General features: G+C 43.2%; 1 protein-coding gene across 3 annotated transcripts in view; it reads right to left on the bottom strand.

The window, feature by feature from the left end:
• The window catches only part of LOC106578590 (cadherin-20), a 56,002-nt gene extending 46,342 nt beyond the window's left edge, over nucleotides 1–9,660 (bottom strand). For 2 of the 3 annotated variants that reach the window (XM_014157580.3, XM_014157579.3), the window contains exon 1: nucleotides 9,243–9,659. The gene's annotated coding sequence lies outside the window, so the exon portion shown is untranslated. Of the gene's footprint in view, nucleotides 1–9,242 lie in introns of all 3 variants that reach the window. The other variant, XM_082965662.1, reaches the window with a different exon arrangement.
• Between the last annotated feature and the right edge of the window lie 3,197 nt (nucleotides 9,661–12,857).

Genomic DNA, 12,857 nt, shown 5'->3' with positions numbered 1-12,857 from the left:
TCCTATCGATAGAGCACTTCCCTCTTGAGAGCAGGGGTGTACTTGTCCAAAACAGACTTATACACTCTGCTTTTGAACCATCAACAACTTTTCAACACATCAACAATGCACATTTTGAAGAGATAAATTCAGACTTTCTCTGAACTTTGTGTGTGGTAACAACGGTGTGGTCAACAACAGAACTGTCACACAGATACAGTATAACTTCATGTGTGGCGTGACAGTGTGGTTGTCACGTCTAATTCTGCTCCTCCCCTACGGCGTGCGACATCGCCGGAATACTAACCACCAGTCCTGGCACTCATCATTACGAGGAGCCGTGCATCAGGGGGTGGGGGGTGTACCATCATGTCTACTCCTGCTCCTACCCTCCGGCATAAGACTTCGCTGGAATACTAATCACCGGTCCTGGAACTCATCATTACTCGCACCTGGGACTCATTGTTAGGATTCACACCTGGACCTCATTACCTCCCCTTTATAAGTGCCTTCCTTTTGTTCATTCCTCAGTTGGTACTGCATCAAATCACATCACATTGTATTGGGCACATACACATGGTTAGCAGATGTTAATGTGAGTGTAGCGAAATGCTTGTGCCTCTAGTTCCGACAGTGCAGTAATATCTGACAAGTAATCTAACAAATTCCCCAACAACTACCTGATACACACAAATCTGAAGGGGTGAATGGGAATATGTACATATAAGTACATGGATGCGCGATGGCTGAGCTGCATAGGCAAGGTGCAATAGATGGTATAAAATAATGTATATACATGTGATATGAGTAATGTAAGATTTTGTAAACATTATTAATAAAGTGGCATTGCTTAAAGTGGCATTGTTTAAAGTGACTAGTGATCCATTTATTAAAGAGTGCAGTGATTGGGTCTCAATGTAGGCAGCAGCCTCTCTGAGTTAGTGATTCATGTTTAGAAATCTGATGGCCTTGAGATAGAAGCTGTTTTTCGATCTCTCAGTCCCAGCTTTGATGCACCTGTACTGACCTCACCTTCTGGAATTCTAGCGGTGTGAACAGGCAGTGGCTAAGGTGGTTGTTGTCCTTGATGACCTTTTTGGACTTCCTGTGACATCGGGTGCTGTAGGTGTCATGGAGGGCAGGTAGTTTGCCCCCGGTGATGCGTTGTGCAGACTGCACCACCCTCTGGAAAGCCTTGTGGTTGAGGGCGGTGAAGTTGCCGTACCAGGCTGTGATACAGCCCAAAAGGATGCTCTCGACTGTGCATCTGTAAAAGTTTGTCAGGGTTTTGGGTGACAAGCCAAATTTCTTCAGCCTCCTGAGGTTGAAGAGCTGCTGTTGTGCCTTCTTTACCACACTGTCTGTGTGAATGGACCATTTCAGTTTGTCTGGGATGTGTACGCCGAGGAACTTAAAACGTTCCACCTTCTCCACTGCTGTCCCTTCAATGTGGATGGGGGGTGCTCCCTCTGCTGTTTCCTAAAGTCCAAGATCATCTCCTTTGTTTTGTTGACGTTGAGTGAGACGTTGTTTTCCTGACACCACACTCCGAGTGCCCTCACCTCCTCCCTGTAGGCTGTCTCGTCGTTGTTGATGATCAAGCCTACTACTGTTGGGTCGTCTGCAAACTTGTTGATTGATTTGGAGGCATGCATGGCCACACAGTCGTGGGTGAACATGGAGTACAGGAGAGAGCTGAGCACACACCCTTGTGGGGCCCCAGTGTTGAGGGTCAGCGAGGTGAAGATGTTGTTTCCTCCCTTCACCATCTAGGGGAGGCCCATCAGAAAGTCCAGGACCCAATTACACAGGACGGGGTTGAAACCCAGGGCCTCCAGCTTGATGATGAGCTTGGAGGGTACTATGGTGTTCAATGCTGAACTGTAGTCAATGAACAGCATTCTTACATAGATGTTATTTTTGTCCAGATGGGATAGGGCAGTGTGATGGCGATTGCATCATCTGTGGACCTGTTGGGGCGGTATGCAAACTGAAATGGGTCTAGGGTGGCAAGTAAGGTGGAGGTGACATGATCCTTGACTAGGCTCTCAAAGCACTTCATGATGACAGAAGTGAGTGCTATGGGGCAGTAGTAATTTATTTCAGTTTTTTTCTTTGCCTTCTTGGGTACAGGAACAATGGTAGCCATCTTGAAACATGTGGGGACAACAGACTGAGATAGGAAGTGATTTAACCTGTTATGGATAGGGGGCAGTATTTTCACGGCCGGATAAAAAACGTACCCGATTTAATCTGTTTATTACTCCTGCCCAGAAACTAGAATATGCATATAATTGTTTGATTTGGATAGAAAACACCCTAAAGTTTCTAAAACTGTTTGAATGGTGTCTGTGAGTATAACAGAACTCATATGGCAGGCCAAAACCTGAGAAGATTCTAAACCGGAAGTTCCCTCTCTGACCATTTCTTGGCCTTCTTTAGCCTCTTTATTGAAAACAGAGGATCTCTGCTGTAATGTGACACTTTCTAAGGCTCCCATAGGCTCTCAGAAGACGCCAGAATGTTGAATGATGACTCTGCAGTCCCTGGCTGAAAAACAGTAGCGCATTTGGATAGTGGTCGATCTGAGAACAATGAGACGGGTGCGCGCGTGCACGTGAAGAGTCCATTTTACATTTTCAGTCTTTGAACGAAAACGACGTCTCCCAGTCGGAATATTATCGCTATTTGACGAGAAAAATCGCATAAAAATGTATTTTAAACAGCGTTTGACATGCTTCGAAGTACGGTAATGGAATATTTTGAATATTTTTGTCACGATACCCGCCGGCGCGTCACCCTTCGGATAGTGTCTTGAACACACAAACAAAACGCCGCTATTTGGATATAACTATGGATTATTTGGAACCAAACCAACATTTGTTGTTGAAGTAGAAGTCCTGAGAGTGCATTCTGACGAAGAACAGCAAAGGTAATAACATTTTTCTTATAGTAAAGACAGCATGAGGTATTATCTTGTTGGGTCATTTCATTATATATCACAACCCCAATCTATGAACAACTCCATCACAGTTCATGTCTACACCCTCAGACACACTTGATGTGCCCCATATGGCACCCTATTACTATATAGTTCACAACTTTTGAACAGAGACCTTTTGGCCCTGGTCAAGGTCCAGCCAATCAGAATGAGTTTTTCCCTACAAAAGGTCTTTATTACAGACAGAAATACTCCTCAGTTTCATCAGCTGCCCGGTTGGTGGGTCTCACACGGTCCCGCAGGTGAAGAAGCTGGTCGTGGAGGTCCTGGGATGGCGTGTTTACACATAGCGTGCGTATGTGAGGCCGGTTGGAAGTACTGCCAAATTCTCTAAAACGACATTGGAGGTGGCTTATGGTAGAGAAATGAACATTCAATTCTCTGGCCACAGCTCTGGTGGACATTCCTGCAGTCAGCAAAACAATCTTCTAGTTGCACTGTCCTTCAAAACTTGAGACATCTGTGGCTTTGTGTTGTGTGAAACCCTAGGACATTATGTTATACAATACATGCATGTTTTGTTCAATAAAGTTCATATTTATATCAAAAACCAGCTTTTTACATTAGCATGTGACTAGCATGTGACTAGCATTCCCACCGAACACTCCCGGTGAATTTACTAAATTACTCACGATAAACGTTCACAAAAAGCATAACAATTATTTTAAGAATTATAGATACAGAACTCCTCTATGCACTCGATATGTCCGATTTTAAAATAGCTTTTCGGTGAAAGCACATTTTGAAATATTCTCAGTAGATAGCCCGGCATCACAGGGCTAGCTATTTAGACACCCAGCAAGTTTAGCATTCACCAAAGTCAGATTTACTATAAGAAAAATGTTATTACCTTTGCTGTCTTCGTCAGAATGCACTCCCAGGACTTCTACTTCAATAACAAATGTTGGTTTGGTTCAAAATAATCCATAGTTATATCCAAACAGCGGCGTTTTGTTCGTGCGTTCAAGACACTATCCGAAAGGGTAAATAAGGGTGACGAGCATGGCGCAATTCGTGACAAAAAAATGTCTAAATATTCCATTACCGTACTTCGAAGCATGTCAACCGCTGTTTAAAATCAATTTTTATGCCATTTTTCTCATAAAAAAGCGATAATATTCCGACCGGGAATCTGCGTTTAGGTAAACAGACGAAAGAAAATAAAGAGTGGGCTCGACTCGGGCACGCGCCTAAGCCCATAATACTCTGATCGGCCACTTGCCAAAAGCGATAATGTGTTTCAGCCAGAGGCTGCCTCAATATCGTTCAGCTTTTTCCCGGGCTCTGAGAGCCTATGGGAGCCGTAGGAAGTGTCACGTTAGAGCAAAGATCCTCAGTCTTCAATAAAAATAGCCAAGATGAAACACAACTTGTCAGACAGGCCACTTCCTGCATGGAATCTTCTCATGTTTTGGCCTGCCATTTGAGTTCTGTTATACTCACAGACACCATTCAAACAGTTTTAGAAACTTTAGGGTGTTTTCTATCCAAAGCCAATAATATATGCATATTCTAGTTACTGGGCAGGAGTAGTAACCAGATTAATTCGGGTACGTTTTTTATCCGGCCGTGTCAATACTGCCCCCTAGCCCTAACAGGTTAAGTCAAACGACACCGCTGGTCCTGCTCACATTGCCCTACCCTATGCTTTGACCTCTTTCTCCCCTCTCTCTCCAGATGAAATCTTGTGACTTGTGACGGCCGGCCGCCCAACAACATGCCCGCTTGACCCTATCCCCTCCTCTCTTCTCCAGACCATTTCCGGAGATCTTCTCCCTTACCTCACCTCGCTCATCAACTCATCCTTGACCAATGGCTACGTCCCTTCCGTCTTCAAGAGAGCGAGAATTGCACCCCTTCTCAAAGAACCTACACTTGATCCCTCCGATGTCAATAACTACAGACCAGTATCCCTTCTTTCTTTTCTCTCCAAAACTCTTGAGCGTGCCTTCCTTGGCCAGCTCTCTTGCTATCTCTCTCAGAATGACCTTCTTGATCCAAATCAGTCAGGTTTCAAGACTGGTCATTCAACTGAGACCGCACTTCTCTGTGTCACGGAGGCTCTCCATACTGCTAAAGCTAACTCTCTCTCCTCTGCTCTCATACTTCTAGACCTATCTGCTGCCTTTGATACTGTGAACCATCAGATCCTCCTCTCCACCCTCTCCGAATTGGGCATCTCCGGTGCGGCTCACTCTTGGATTGCGTCCTACCTGACAGGTCGCTCCTACCAGGTGGCGTGGCGAGAATCTGTCTCCGCACCACGTGCTCTCACCACTGGTGTCCCCCAGGGCTCAGTTCTAGGCCCTCTCCTGTTCTCGCAATACACCAAGTCACTTGGCTCTATCATATCCTCACATGGTCTCTCCTATCATTCCTACGCAGACGACACACAATTAATCTTCTCCTTTCCCCCTTCTGATAACCAGGTGGCGAATCGCATCTCTGCATGTCTGGCAAACATATCAGAACTGCCCATTTCATGATCTCGCCATCACGGTTGACAACTCTATTGTGTCCTCCTCCCAGAGTGCTAAGAGCCTTGGCGTGACCCTGGGCAACACCCTGTCGTTCTCCACTAACCTCAAGGCGGTGATCCGATCCTGTAGGTTCATGCTCTACAACATTCGCAGAGTACGACCCTGCCTTACACAAGAAGCGGCGCAGGTCCTAATCCAGGCACTTGTCATCTCCTGTCTGGATTACTGCAACTCGCTGTTGGCTGGGCTCCCTGCATGTGCCATTAAACCCCTTACAACTCATCCAGAACGCCGCAGCCCGTCTGGTGTTCAACCTTCCCAAGTTCTCTCACGTCACCCCGCTCCTCCGCACACTCCACTGGCATCCAGTTGAAGCTCGCATCTGCTACAAGACCATGGTGCTTGCCTACGGAGCTGTGAGGGGAACGGCACCTCTGTACCTTCAGGCTCTGATCAGTCCTTACACCCAAACAAGGGCACTGCGTTCATCCACCTCTGGCCTGCTGGCCCCCCTACCTCTGCGGAAGCACAGTTCCCGCTCAGCCCAGTCAAAACTGTTCACTGCTCTGGCACCCCAATGGTGGAACAAGCTCCCTCACGGCGCCAGGACAGCGGAGTCAATCACCACCTTCCGGAGACACCTGAAACCCCACCTCTTTAAGGAATACCTGGGATAGGATAAAGTAATCCTTCTAACCCCCCCCCCCCCAAAAAAAGACATAAAAGTACTATTGTAAAGTGGTTGTTCCACTGGATATCATAAGGTGAATGCACCAATTTGTAAGTCGCTCCGAATAAGGGCATCTGCTAAATGACGTAAATGTAAATGTAAATTAAAACAATAGTTCAGTTCACATAACAAGGTTGACCTTAAAATGAGGGACATATGTAAATCAATCACTAATCACATGAAATAAATAATCTGCAGACATTACTTTGTCAAAGCAACACAATAATTAGGGCCTTACAATGATGATTAAAACTTGGAGAAATATTGGGTTTAAGTGGGTTAAAATCTTCCTAGAAGTCATAGATGGTGCGCAGAAGGACACGTCAAAATGCAGAATTTTGGCACAGCAGGTCTTTATTCATATTAGAAATCAGATTTTTATAATTTTCCATGTGGTCTATAGCAGTGGTTCTTAAATGGATTTGCCTAGGGACCCAAATTGAACCAGGTTGTCTCAGTTGGGACCCAATATTTGCGTTGAGAAAAAGAATCAGCAAAATACAATCTGGAAAACTATTTTGAATGCTTTTTCATAGGAAATGTAGCAATTATATGACAAGGGAACAACATTCCCACCTCTTTCATAAATCAATAATAACATTTTGCCCATATTCTTGATGAAGAATGCTAATAAACTCACTGGTTTGAGAACACAAAATCAACCAAACGTCTGCTGCTAATAGCTCTATATTGAAAATACTGTGATGAAATGAAATCTGAGATTACATTATTTACAAATAATTTCATTATCATTTTTTACACGCTTTCTACCTGGTTTAAGTTTTCGTAAATATTTTTATTTGTATTTTACTTAAAGGACAATTCCACCCAAAACGATCTTTTGGTATTTGTTTCTTTAGTCCATTGTTGATATAGTCCCAAAATGTTTCACATGTCAGCAATTACATTTTGAAGATATATAACTTTCAAAATACAGAAATGCAAAACGCAGTATCAAAATGCAAAATATTTCTGTATTTTGATAGTTATATAGCTTCAAAATGTGATTGCTGACATGCAAAACCCCAGTTTGTGCCAAGAAGGGGGGGTGTAAACTCAGTGTATATTAAAGTGCACTTTATTTAATATAACAGGCTTTTATATCAAAGGTGGGCAAAAGGAATTAATTTCATGGAACAACCTATACGTAACAATATACCTATTGAAGAGATGACGTTTATACTTTCTCCCAACTTTGTGTGTAGCGCGACAGTCTGGTCCTATATACCATGTAGATCCAGGTCCTCCAATTCATTAATAAGGATTGATTTCACAGTGGGCATGTCCGTATCCTCATTTCACCCCTATCTAAGAGGACCATTGGTCCATAAATGGACCAGTTAAAGAGGGAGTCACCGTGAAAGAAGGCCAATTTTGGGCTCCCAACATCGTAAAACCCCTTGTGGGGAACCACAGGAAGATACGTCATGGCTAATTTGTTAACCACAATTGATTTAGCATGGTGGAGAAAGTTGAGGAAGTAGACACTATCGGGGCACTTCAAATCTTTGTCCCCAGAGAAGGATGAATGTATGTAGGTTCTTTAGGGCAGCTGGATTGAAAGCTAAAATCCTGGTATGGGAGACCAGATTCCCACCCATGTTAGACTGAAAAAAACACAAGGCATAAACATGGTTGGTTCATGAAAACAGATAGTCAACCAAATGACTAAACATAATCCCTCTCCGTCCTGTCTCTATGTGTTCTGGGGGCCACATGTGAGCCTCTTAAATTATAGGATCTCTGTACTCTGAACCCAGTTGTGTGGCTTTGTCTGTCTGCTGCATCAGTGGACTAGCACCCTCAGTGCCATAAAAAGGGAAAAATTATTCGCTGAATGTTTCACTCCTTTCTGCTATGCTTTTCTACAACAATATAAAAATTATTTCATTTGTTATTGCACTCTCTCTTTCCATCTCTGGCACTCCCTGTCTCATTCTTTCTCTCGCTCTCTCCATCTCTCTCTCTCTCTCTCTCCGTCTTTCTCTGCACGTCCATTCATTCCGAGTGGGGTGGAAACCTTGTCATTTATGGAGAAATTAAATCATACAAACTGGCATTCATCCCGATCACTGGTGCATGGAAATTATGTCATGGAGCATGAGTGTCATCAGGAAAGTTTGCAATCAGTGTCATTTCACCACAAATTAACCAGTCCTAGATGGGTTGCGTCTCAAAGGCATCCAGTTCCCTGCATAGTGCACTACTTCTGACCATAGGGAAAAGGGTGTCATTTAGGACATAGTCTGGGATCATCCAGGATCCCTGGGAAGCAGTTGTTAGTTATTATAGAGAAAACACAGCAACACATCAGCATGATGTGCGTCACTCAGTTCCATGAATGAGCATTAATCGTCCCCACTTTTGACACAGATAATAATCACAATATCCTTTGTGCCTCTAGCTGTGTCTGAGCACAGCTGTCAATCCACTGGCGAAATACCCAGCTTCAATTTACAAGACAGGAGACAGCTTAATGGTTTTGGAGAAGAGTTAAAAAAAATAAGACCTCCTTGTCATGTTGAAAAATGTAAGCCTTCACTGTGAGTGAGGAGTGAGGTTTGAATGCTAAACTGAAGTCCCTAAAAGCAGACCTAATAATACAGTGTGTTTGAACTGCCGACAAGGCTAGACGTGTACAGAATGAGCCTATACAGTTTGAACTCCGATTCATATTGAAGTTATACAAGTTTGTACTTTGCCACAAGCATTCTCACAGACCAATACTCACTCTTAATACTCTGGTCGTCTCTTGACAGCCAAATATCCTGCTGTACAAGACAAGCATTCTTACAGACCAATTCTCTATACTGAAAAACAGGTTACAGCTTCAGTTAGCTAGTTTTCCCACACTGGCATCATCTCTGCCAGTCACATTTTCCACAGGTTTCTCTTTCCGTTTCTGAATATTCAAAATATTCAGTCAAAAGAAAAACTTCCAAGACAAGGTCTGTAACACCCAGTCAAGCGTTTAATTGAAATCTCTCATTGATGATCATGTAGAAAAGCATTCTAGCGTGGAGTCAGAATCAATTAAAATTCCACACCTTACCTTCTATTTTTCCTTATTTCTTTTTTCTCTGTCCTTTTCAGACAGTTTTTGCTCTTCTTCGCTTATCTGTCTCTTCTTTTCTCTCAAAGCTCACTAAATTCCCCTTGTGCATCAGTTCCCTATAGAGTCACCTTGGGTCCATGCTCCCTCTCAACTATACTGGCTGTCATTCTTTGAAAAGTTTATACTTCTCTCTCTCCCCTTCTCTCTCTCGTCTCTCTCTCTCTCTCTGTCTTGCTCTCTATGCATTCTTCTTCCTCTCTCCCTTTTACTTTCCACTCTCTCTCTCGTTCCATCTCCACACTCTCATACACAGTGTCATCCCCCCAGGAGCCAATCAGACTAAAGGACCATTTTCTGCTGTGCACAATCAGGGGTCAGCCCTCTTGATCCTTCGTAATCCAGCAATCTGCAACCTGAAGCAGGGGACAAGAATTCTGCGAAGAGCAGAGAAAGGGAGGAGGGGAGGAGAGAGAGAGGAGAGAGAGAGGGAGAGGAGCAGGGTGAGGGGCGGGTTCTTGTGTCACAAATGCCACTCATTTCATCTTTCTGTATTTGCAAGTGAATAAAGTGCCTTGTGTGTGGCGGGGGGAGTGCGCGAGAGAAGGGTGTGTACTCATTTCCTTATTTCCTTGAGCGGTGAAGTGGAAAACAGAGAAAGAGGGAGAGAGAGGAAGGGGAAGGAGACATTTTTTTCTTCTCTTCCACCCTTATGCATTTTAATGACAGCATGTCGTACACGGATGGATGGATCTGTACAGGGATTTATAACATTAAAGTTCAAACTTCAAACTACATTATATATCACTGCAATGCCTAGCCAGAGAAAAAGCTATTTGTTTACCAAATTTGCGTAAAGACTGTGGAAAATTAGATGCATGCCAATACACACAAAGCACATTGCCGGCATTAAACATGGTCACGGAAAATCTGATCCCTGTTTAGAATAGAAAAATCATCATCCGTAAAGAAGGAGGAGCAGGAGGAAAAACCAATGTTTCATTTAAAGCAATCATGAAATTAATATGGTAAAGTTGAGTATTTTGACAAGGTCCCAAATGGCATCCTATTCCCTACACAGTGTTTCAAAAGTAAAGCACTATATAGGGAATAGGATGCCATTTGGGATAAAATCTTTGTGCATGATTTTTCTTCTTTACTTCTTTCCACTAAATAAACTAGGAGAGAGAACATTGCAAGAATTATTCAACCATGCTTAGATAGTAAATTAAAATACATTAGAGGAAGGCAGTGTGACATGCTGTCGGTTTTGTTTCATTACATTTTGCAAGCACTCTGGGTTTGTGAAATGTGCTATACCAAATAAAATGCTTTATCATTAATATTTCATTAGTAGACTATCATTATGTGACCAGTGGCTCTTTTTATCAACTGTTCCAAGCTATTTTGATATTGTAAAAGTGATATAACTTCAGGACTCCAAACATAACCCATATTCCTCTTGTGCACTGCAAGTCATATTTCTTTCCTTCTCTCTTGACATCTTTTCTCTGAGAACAGTAAGCTCTTTTTTCCTCTCCAAGCCTTTCCAGTCTCATCTTCCTCACAGAGTAATTCAGTCTGTTGTATGGTACATAAAATACAGATGACTGCTGTTGTCGTCCTCCACAGCACATATGGACAAAAGGTTACTCCCTCCATCAAGTTCAATATGTTTTTTCTCCTTCCCTCCTTCTTTTCCTCTCTTGTCCCATTCAATATGTCTCTTTCTCATTTGCCAGCCCATTCTTCTTTTCCCTGTGTCCCCGACCTCTTTTCTTCTCTGAAGACCTGACTGGTTAGTGCTTCAGCCAATCTGTCAGACAAAGCTTTACTGAGCCCCCAGAAAAGACAGGGGGTCTCGGCACTTCTTAGTCCCTCTTGTTCCCGCTTTGTCAGGGCGGGGTGCGGTCGGGGGAGAGGGGCGGGGTTTGACAGGTTGACATTCCACCTCATTGAGCAGCGCTTTCCATCACACTGGCAGGCCGGGAGATCGTAATTGACAGAACTAATTGAACGTATGGTCTTATCGAAGAGAAGGACTCTTTTTTGTCTCCCCCCCCCCCAGAGGGGGTCCACCACAATAGTCCTAGGTACAGCATAGAAATTGGATTCAGTTGTGTTCTGGTTGTTCTGCTAATCTGGACATAGGTCTGGTGTGATATGCTTAATGTAATAGAGACATGGTGTGTTGTAAAGCTTCCAGGATAAAATCCACCCCTTCAAATGATTAAGTGTTGTCGATTGGCCAAAAGGGAGGAAGCAACAACTTGTTCCCGTCACCTGGTAGTTACATTAATAAATTGGTCATGAAACGGTAGAACTGAAAGAGAGAAAGATATCAGAAAAAAATAAAAAAAGAGGTAGAGAGAGAGCAAATCCTCCATGTCGTCTGACTGAGATGAGAGACGAAAGAAAGGAGAGGAGACACTTTTTTTCTGCCCAAGATTAAAAGTGGCACAGACTACAAAAAGTAGACTACAAAGTGATCCCTCATGTCTTTGAGGTGCTCAGATAAAGCTTTTCATGTCTTCCTCCACTTATACTGTAGATAAAAACAAAGGGAAATTATGAGAGGAAGTGGTGACTCCTACCACAGCAGATAAGATTTATGTGTCTATCTATGAAAGTGGAGTAGAGTTGTGTACAGCATGGTCATTTCCAATGTACCAGATATAAATACTACCTGGTTGTGTCCTAAATGGCACCCTAGCCATATATATTGGCTTGTGGAAGCATTCACCCCCCTTGGCATTTTTCCTATTTAGTTGCCTTACAACCTGGAATTTAAATGGATTTTGGGGGGGTTTGTTTCATTTGATTTACACAACATGCCTACCACTTTGAAGATCCAACATATTTTTTATTGTGAAATAAACAAGAAATTAGACAAAAAAACTGAGCTTGAACGTGCATAACTATTCACCCCCCCAAAGTCAATACTATGTAGAGCCACCTTTTGCTGCAATTACTGATGCAAATCTCTTGGGGTAGGTCTCTATAAGCTTGGCACATCTAGCTACTGGGATATTTACCCATTCTTCAAGGCAAAATTGCTCCAGCTCCTTCAAGTTTGATGGGTTCCACTGGTGTACAGCAATCTTTAAGTCATACCACAGATTCTCAATTGGATGGAGGTCTGGGCTTTGACTAGGCCATTCCAAGACATTTCAATGTTTTCCCTTAAACCACTCGAGTGTTGATTTAGCAGTATGCTTATGGTCATTGTCCTACTGGAAGGTGTACCTCCGTCCCAGTATCAAATCTCTGGAAGACTGAAACAGGTTTCCCTCAAGAATTTTCCTGTATTTAGCACCATCCATCATTCCTTCAATTCTGACCAGTTTCCCAGTCCCTGCCGATGAAAAACTTCCCACAGCATAATGCTGCCACCATTATGCTTCACTGTGGGGATGGTGTTCTCGAGGTGATGGAAGGTGTTGGGTTTGCGCCAGACATAGCGTTTTCCTTGATGGCCAAAAAGCTCAATTTTTGGCTCATCTGACCAGAGTACCTTCCTCCATATGTTTGGCGAGCCTCCCACATGCCTTTTGGCAAACACCAAATGTGTTTGCTTATTTTTTTATTTAAGCAATGGCTTTTTCTGGCCACTCT

Source organism: Salmo salar, chromosome 19, assembly GCF_965601325.2.
Source record: "Salmo salar chromosome 19, fSalSal1, whole genome shotgun sequence".
Taxonomy (NCBI): Eukaryota; Metazoa; Chordata; class Actinopteri; order Salmoniformes; family Salmonidae; genus Salmo; species Salmo salar.
Note: the sequence above shows the minus strand (reverse complement) of the source record. Positions and strands in the feature narration are given on the sequence as shown.